Here is an 8,593-nt window from a genome sequence, read left to right as displayed (position 1 = left end):
ATGGCGAAGTTTCTTCTTCGTTAAATTGTTATATGGTTGGAATTGGAAAATGCTACATGTAGTAACTCTAAAATGTCTTGGATAATTTGATACTTGGCAATTGTTGTGCTCATGTTTAAGCTCTTGCATCATATACTTTGCACCCATTAATGAAGAAATACTTAGAGCTTGCTAATTTGGTTTGCATATTTGGTTTCTCTAGAGTCTAGATAACATCTAGTATTGAGTTTTGAACAACAAGGAAGACGGTGTGGAGTCTTATGATGTTTACAATATGTCTTTTATGTGAGTTTTGCTGCACCGCTGATCCTTGTGTTTGTTTCAAATAACCTTGCTAGCCTAAACCTTGTATCGAGAGGGAATACTTCTCATGCATCCAAAATACTTGAGCCAACTACTATGCCATTTGTGTCCACCATACCTACCTACTACATGGTATTTATCCGCCATTCCAAAGTAAATTGCTTGAGTGCTACCTTTAAAATTCCATCATTCACCTTTGCAATATATGGCTCATGGGACAAATAGCTTAAAAACTATTGTGGTATTGAATATGTACTTATGCACTTTATCTCTTATTAAGTTGTTTGTTGTGCGATAACCATGTTTCGGGGACGCCATCAACTATTCTTTGTTGAATATCATGTGAGTTGCTATGCATGTCCGTCTTGTCCGAAGTAAGAGAGATCTACCACCTTAATGGTTGGAGCATGCATATTGTTAGAGAAGAACATTGGGCCGCTAACTAAAGCCATGAATCATGGTGGAAGTTTCAGTTTTGGACATACATCCTCAATCTCATATGAGAATAATAATTGTTGCCACATGCTTATGCATTAAAGAAGAGTCCATTATCTGTTGTCCATGTTGTCCCGGTATGGATGTCTAAGTTGAGAATAATCAAAAGCGAGAAATCCAAAATGCGAGCTTTCTCCTTAGACCTTTGTACAGGCGGCATGGAGGTACCCCATTGTGACACTTGGTTAAAACATGTGCATTGCAAAGATCCGGTAGTCCAAGCTAATTAGGACAAGGTGCGGGCACTATTAGTATACTATGCATGAGGCTTGCAACTTGTAAGATATAACTTTCATAACTCATATGCTTTATTACTACCGTTGACAAAATTGTTTCATGTTTTCAAAATAAAAGCTCTAGCACAAATATAGCAATCGATGCTTTCCTCTTTGAAGGACCATTCTCTTTACTTTTATGTTGAGTCAGTTCACCTATCTCTCTCCACCTCAAGAAGCAAACACTTGTGTGAACTGTGTATTGATTCCTATATACTTGCATATTGTACTTGTTATATTACTCTATGTTGACAATTATCCATGAGATATACATGTTACAAGTTGAAAGCAACCGCTGAAACTTAATCTTCCTTTGTGTTGCTTCAATGCCTTTACTTTGATTTATTGCTTTATGAGTTAACTCTTATGCAAGACTTATTGATGCTTGTCTTGAAGTACTATTCATGAAAAGTCTTTGCTTTATGATTCACTTGTTTACTCATGTCATTACCATTGTTTTGATCGCTGCATCCACTACATATGTTTACAAATAGTATGATCAAGGTTATGATGGCATGTCACTTCAGAAATTATCTTTGTTATCGTTTTACCCGCTCGGGACGAGCGAGAACTAAGCTTAGGGATGCTGATACGTCTCCGACGTATCGATAATTTCTTATGTTCTATGCCATATTATTGATGATACCTACATGTTTTATGCACACTTTATGTCATATTCGTGCATTTTCCGGAACTAACCTATTAACAAGATGCCGAAGTGCCGCTTGTCTGTTTTCTGCTGTTTTTGGTTTCGAAATCCTAGTAACGAAATATTCTCGGAATTGGACGAAATCAAGTCCCGTGGTTCTATTTTGCCACGAACCTTCCGGAAGACCGAAGAGCATACGAAGTGGGGCCACGAGGTGGCGACACCACATGGCGGCGCGGCCAAGGGGGTCCCGCGCCGCCCTGTGGTGTGGGCCCCTCGTCAGCCCCCCGACTCTGCCCTTCCGCCTACTTAAAGCCTCCGTCGCGAAAACCCTGATGCGAAAAACCACGATACGGAAAACCTTCCAGAGACGCCGCCGCCGATCCCATCTCGGGGGATTCTGGAGATCTCCTCCGGCACCCTGCCGGAGAGGGGATTTCATCTCCCGGAGGACTCTACACCGCCATGGTCGCCTCCGGAGTGATGAGTGAGTAGTTCACCCCTGGACTATGGGTCCATAGCAGTAGCTAGATGGTTGTCTTCTCCTCATTGTGCTTCATTGTCGGATCTTGTGAGCTGCCTAACATGATCAAGATCATCTATCCGTAATACTCTATGTTGTGTTTGTCGGGATCCGATGGATAGAGAATACCATGTTATGTTAATTATCAAGTTATTGCATATGTGTTGTTTATGATCTTGCATGCTCTCCGTTACTAGTAGAGGCTCTGGCCAAGTTTTTGCTTTTAACTCCAAGAGGGAGTATTTATGCTCGATAGTGGGTTCATGCTCGCATTGACACCGGGACGAGTGACGGAAAGTTCTAAGGTTGTGTTGTGCTCGTTGCCACTAGGGATAAAACATTGGCGCTATGTCCGAGGATGTAGTTGTTGATTACATTACGCACCATACTTAATGCAATTGTCCGTTGCTTAGCAACTTAATACCGGAAGGGGTTCGGACGATAACCTGAAGGTGGACTTTTTAGGCATAGATGCAGCTTGGATGGCGGTCTATGTACTTTGTCGTAATGCCCAATTAAATCTCACTATACTTATCATGACATGTATGTGCATTGTTATGCCCTCTCTATTTGTCAATTGCCCGACTGTAATTTGTTCACCCAACATGCTTTTATCTTATGGGAGAGACACCTCTAGTGAACTGTGGACCCCGGTCCATTCTTTAATACTGAAATACAAATCTGCTGCAATACTTGTTCTTTACTTTTTTCTTGCAAACAATCATCTTCCACACAATACGGTTAATCCTTTGTTACAGCAAGCCGGTGAGATTGACAACCTCACTCGTTTCGGTGGGGCAAAGTACTTTGGTTGTGTTGTGCAGGTTCCACGTTGGCGCCGGAATCCCCGGTGTTGCGCCGCACTACATCCCGCTGCCATCAACCTTCAACGTGCTTCTTGGCTCCTCCTGGTTCGATAAACCTTGGTTTCTTTCTCGAGGGAAAACTTGCTGCTGTGCGCATCATACCTTCCTCTTGGGGTTGCCCAACGAACGTGTGAAATACACGCCATCAAGCATATTTTCTGGCGCCGTTGCCGGGGAACTGAAGAAAAGCTACACCACAAAGATTTCTAACTCCCACGTCAACTACGCACCAGTGACAAATATCAAACACTTGGACTTCCCTTGCCTTGTTCACCCGGAAGTGTTCCATCAAAGCTTATTCTTGGAAAGCGTTCATCTTCATGAGTACACGCTTGTCACTCTCCATCTTGGCAATGTCATGTTCATGGGTGCAACACGCACGGTCCTTGCTCAAAGGAAAATACTTCTTCAATGCTTCCTCTTGCATGGAATTGACCTCCATGAGTTTGGCTTCGCTCCTCTTCAAGGAGGCTATTTCTTCCTCATGATCGCAACAAGTGACCTTCTCCTTGCTCATGCGGAGGCATTCCAACAAAGACTCTTCTTGCATGCTACTCAAACTCAATAACTTGGCCTTGGTGGTCTCAAGAGTGGCAATTTCTTCTTCATGATTGCAACATGAGGTCTTCTCCTTGCACAAGCGGTAATACTCATCCAAGGCTTCTTCTTGAAGAGAATTAACCTCCAAGAGAAGAGCATTGTGCTTCCTCAAGGAAGCAACTTGATCAACAAGCTCGTCATGGCAAGAGTTGGGGTCTTCCTCATCTTTTTCCTTGTTGTCTTCCTCGAGAGAGAGCATCTTCTTCTTGAGCTCACCCATCAAACCAAGAGCATGGTCTCGTTCCTTGGTGAGTTGGGAGATAATAGCCTTGTTGGAGTCTTCAAGGATGATGACACTAGCTTCAAGAGACATGAGCAAATTTTGTTCTTCTTCAAGCGCTTGATTGAGAGAGGCAATCTCATTCGCCGCCTCCCTTTCAAGCCTCTCCTTCTCCTCTATAAGATGTTGTGCCGCACCAAGTTGGGCCAAGAGAGCCCCAACATGAGTCTTGGTATCCCCTTGCATGTTAGTGAGAAAAGAATCTAAACCCATAACCTCACGCTTAATGGTGAGACTAGTGGCATCATCAATATATAAGGCATTAGTTGAAGATGAGAGTTTGGAAGGGGGTTCTACCTCCGAGGATACCTTTGCCATAAGGCAATGAGCGTTGTGGGTGATGAGGTACTCATTAGGAGAGTCGAAGAGGGAGATAGAGGGAGTGGTAATGGCGATGGCGGCCACTCCCTCTCCTTCCTTGTTGGAGCTCTTGTCCTCATGTTCTTCATCCTCATCGGAGGAGTACTCTTCTCGAATGATGAAGGCTCCAGGCTTCTTGGTGAAGGGGACCTTGTCGTCATCGGGCTTGGGGGAGAACTTGGAGAATCCTTTGGAGAGAGACTTGAACTTTTCTTTGCGGACAAGCCTTCCACCATTATCTTCTCTTCTCTCAAACATACAATCCGCAACAAAATGATTCTTGTCGCCGCAATTGTAGCATGTTCTTCCCCTTTGCCCCTCCCTTGGGCTCTTGGAGAATCACGTGATCTTCTTGGTCTTGTGCTTTGGGACTTGTTTCCCTCCCAAAATTTCTTGGCGGCGAGAGCCATGTGCTCATGATAGTTGCTCTTGAGATCATACGGTCCCCACTCAATAGGATCCTCATCACTTTCACTAGCCTCATGTACCTTCATCTTCAATGCAAGGTTGGGCTTGCGGGTGTTGTGGGCGCGAGCAACAAGATCCTCCGCATTCTTCTTGGAGATGTCCAAAGCGATGACTTCGCTAAGAACTTCATCGGATGTCATAGCACGGAAGGAGGCGTTTTGGCGGATGGCCGTCAACTTCACTTCCTCATAAGGGAGGAGAGCGTTGTAGAACTTGCGCTTGATCCAATGATCATCCACAAATGTTGCTCCAAGATCTTGCATTTGTACGGCGAGAGCGATGAGGCGCCGATACATTTCTTCGGGGGTCTCTCCTTCATTCATGACGAAGTTGTCGGCCATGTTGTTCACTTAATAAAAACGAGAGCTTTGGATGCTCTCATTTCCGAGGAAGAGCTTGTCGAGTTTATCCCATACTTCCTTGGCGGTCTTGAGCGAGCGGAATGAGCGCGGTCCTTGGGCGTGACGGCCATGTGAATCATGTTGATGGCAGTGGCGTTGAGTTGGTCATCCACCACTTCTCTTCTTGTCAAGCTCTTTGGGTCTCTTGGTGAGTAGCCCTCCTCGATAATGCGCCAAAGCTCGGTAGATGCGCTGCGCACATGAGAACGCATTAAGAATTGCCAATTTTCAAAGCTATTTGATTCAAGTAACGGTGGTGAACCATGTGACAAGATATGGGGCATAGGTATTGGAACGTTTATGGTGTAATCACTTGGTGGTGGAACCTCATGATTACCCCCTAGACGTTCCGCAACCGGTGTCTCATCCTTCCCCTTTGTTGAAGTGCCGGTCTCCCCAAGCCCTTCCTTTTGTGGATCTTTTGTCGTTTGCGCGACAAAATCAACAAGAGGAAATGGGTTAGCTTTTGGTGGGGGATCATCGGCACTTGCTTTAGGATCTACGATAGGGGTTGGTTTTTGAGCAACCAACTCCATCATCATCACCTTCATTTGGTTAACGATGGATGACTCCAATTTCTTGAGGTCATCCAACGTATCCGTTGTGCTATCGATGGGAGATGATGGAGCGGGTGGCACAAGGGAAGGTGACCCATTCCCAACCGCCTCTTGTTCGGCCATTTCTTAGGCGGTAAAGCCTGAGCAAGAAACCTTGCTCTGATACCAATTGAATGGATCGTAGCGAACAAGAGGGGGGGTGAATGGACGCTACGTCAAGTTTTAGTCTTTGTCATTTTTTAGTGCAACAGAAGGTAAAGGTGATTGCTTTGGTGGTGTCGGTGTTCCTACAATGATCCTAGAATAAGTGCAACAAGCAAAGGAACTAGCAAGATAGTAAGAGTAAGGAGCGGGACAACCGGATGGCGCGGAGACGAGGCGAGGTTTGTTTCCCGCAGTTCCTCTCACAAAAGAGAGTACATCTACGTTGAGGAGGTTCTAGCCTCACACAAGAGACTAGGCGGCCACACAACGAAGGAAGGCCTCACCTTCTTCCTCAAGAGAGCTCCACAAAGGGGCTCCCCCTTCTCCACTAAGACACTGGTCGAGGCGGTGATTCTTTCACAAGGTTGGGGCGAGCTCCACACCACAAGGAGGCTCCCAACAACGTATGGGGCTAGCACAACACCAAGCTAGCCTCCATAGGTGCACTTCCTCCAAGATCCCACCATAGGAACCCTAACACCAAGATCCACTAAGGAGTAGCAAGTATTGGTGAAATCTCTCTTGGTAGAACTATAGATCGGGGTCTCCTCCACCACTCCTCAAAATTTGGGCAAGATTGGTTGGATGGTTGGGGAGATCCTCAAGGTTTAAGCTCAGCAACAATGGAGGAGAGAGAGAGGAGAGATAAAAACGAGTTGGGGAAGAAGGGCCCCTTAAATAGGCTCCTCCAAATCCAACCGTTATGTCCAGTTTTTGCCTAAGCGGTACTACCGCTTTGGGTAAGCGGCACTACCTCTCTGAGTTCGAAAACCCACAGATCTTGTCCACGTGGACACAGAGCGGTACTACCGCTCGCGGTACTGCTCGAGGTACCGCGATGGGGTCTAAACTTTACTGGATCCAAAGCGGTACCACAGCGGTACCGAAGCGGTACTACCGTAACTAGTTACGGTACCTGGGCGGTACCATGGGCGGTACTACCGCTCGCAAGCGGTACTACCGCTCCGGGTACCGCAGAGGTACCGTAACTCGTATTGTGGGTCAAATCCAGTGCAGAACTACAGAGCGGTACCGTGGGCGGTACTAGTAGTGGTAGCGGTACTACCGCTACTAGTACCGGTAGTACCGGTCTGCCAAAAACTGGTTTTCTCCCCTTTTTCTCTCCAGCCATGTCACCTCGCGATACACACACAAAACCAGAAAATCTATAAGCTACGCTTCAGTCCTCCGATCTTGACGTGTCTAGCGAGGTCACTGTGCACTTGCAAATCTAACAATGATACTCAAAGCACACGGTGAGATTACTCAAGTGTTGTCATCAAACACACAAAACCCGGGGTATAGACTTTGCTCTTTCATGCACTCTTAGCCATTTGAAACAAGTCATGCTACAACAATAAATACTAAGCATATGACAAGAATAACATCCAACATGACATGCCAAAGTCTATGCCACAGTCTAGACAAGCATCTTTTTTCATCACTATAGTCATGAAATATTTTACTCGTATCCAACACCAATCAACTTATTTGAAATAACTCTCAGAGATGAAATAAATTATGGACCAAAGAGCTAATCATACACAAATAAAGAATACTAACATGCTCTGAACAAAATTCAAGTGAAAGAATAAGAGCTAAACGCAGTACTAGAAAACTAGAACACTCGCAGAACATTAACAGCGAAAACTAGAAAGTTCTATGAAATTAAAAAGAAGCGGGTCTTTCTCCAAAACAAATGTTTCTGGATCCAACATGTGCTACAGAAAAAACTAAACTAAACTGAAAACAAAAATAAAGATGCTCCAAGAACAACACATAGCGTATGAAGCAATAAAAATATAGCGTATAGAGAGATGACCTATTGCTTTGTTGATGAAGAGGGGATGCTTTGGGCATCCCCAAGTTTTTACGCTTGTACCTCTTGAATATGTCTTGGGGTGCAGTGGTATCTTCAAGCTTGAGTTTTTGTCCATTCTTCATCTCATCACATTATTCTTCTTTCCCTACACTTGAAAACTTCCTTCATACAAAAACTTCGCACAATTCTTCATTAGCAGCATACAATCAAAATAAACAAATCCACTTGTTTTCAGTACTAATATATATCAAACATCTATTAAAACATAAGCTACCGTGGTAATATTTAAAAAAGGTCTCTGATCAAAAGAACTTAAAAAGAAAGAGATTTAAGAGGCAGATGCAAATAGTGCAGAAATCTATCAAAACATAATAGCAGGTAAATATCGATTTGTTTGAAAATTCTCTGTTGCTTATCTCGAAAAATGGTCAACTAACGAAAGTTAGATAATACCTGGGGCATATTCATAAAAAATGATAGCTCAAAATTCCGCTATGGCTATTTTTACAAATTTTTATGGTAACGACACATAATCTATTTTCAGGACAGCAACTTCCCCAAACATTACTTTCTTCCTATTAGAGGCTATTATAGCTTGGAACAAAAACGAAATAAAAATGATAAGAAGAGGTCATTACAGGGGTAATAACTTCCAAGACTCAACAAAAAGGAAAATTACTGTAAATAAAACATGGGCTGTCTCCCATAAGCGCTTTTCTTTAACGCCTTTCAGCTAGACGCAGTAAAAATGCTAGCATCAAGTATTATCAAGTAAAGGAGCATTAAGATC

This window comes from Lolium rigidum, chromosome 7, assembly GCF_022539505.1.
Source record: "Lolium rigidum isolate FL_2022 chromosome 7, APGP_CSIRO_Lrig_0.1, whole genome shotgun sequence".
NCBI lineage: Eukaryota > Viridiplantae > Streptophyta > Magnoliopsida > Poales > Poaceae > Lolium > Lolium rigidum.
The sequence above is the reverse complement of the archived record's forward strand: the minus strand, read 5'-3'. Positions refer to the sequence as shown.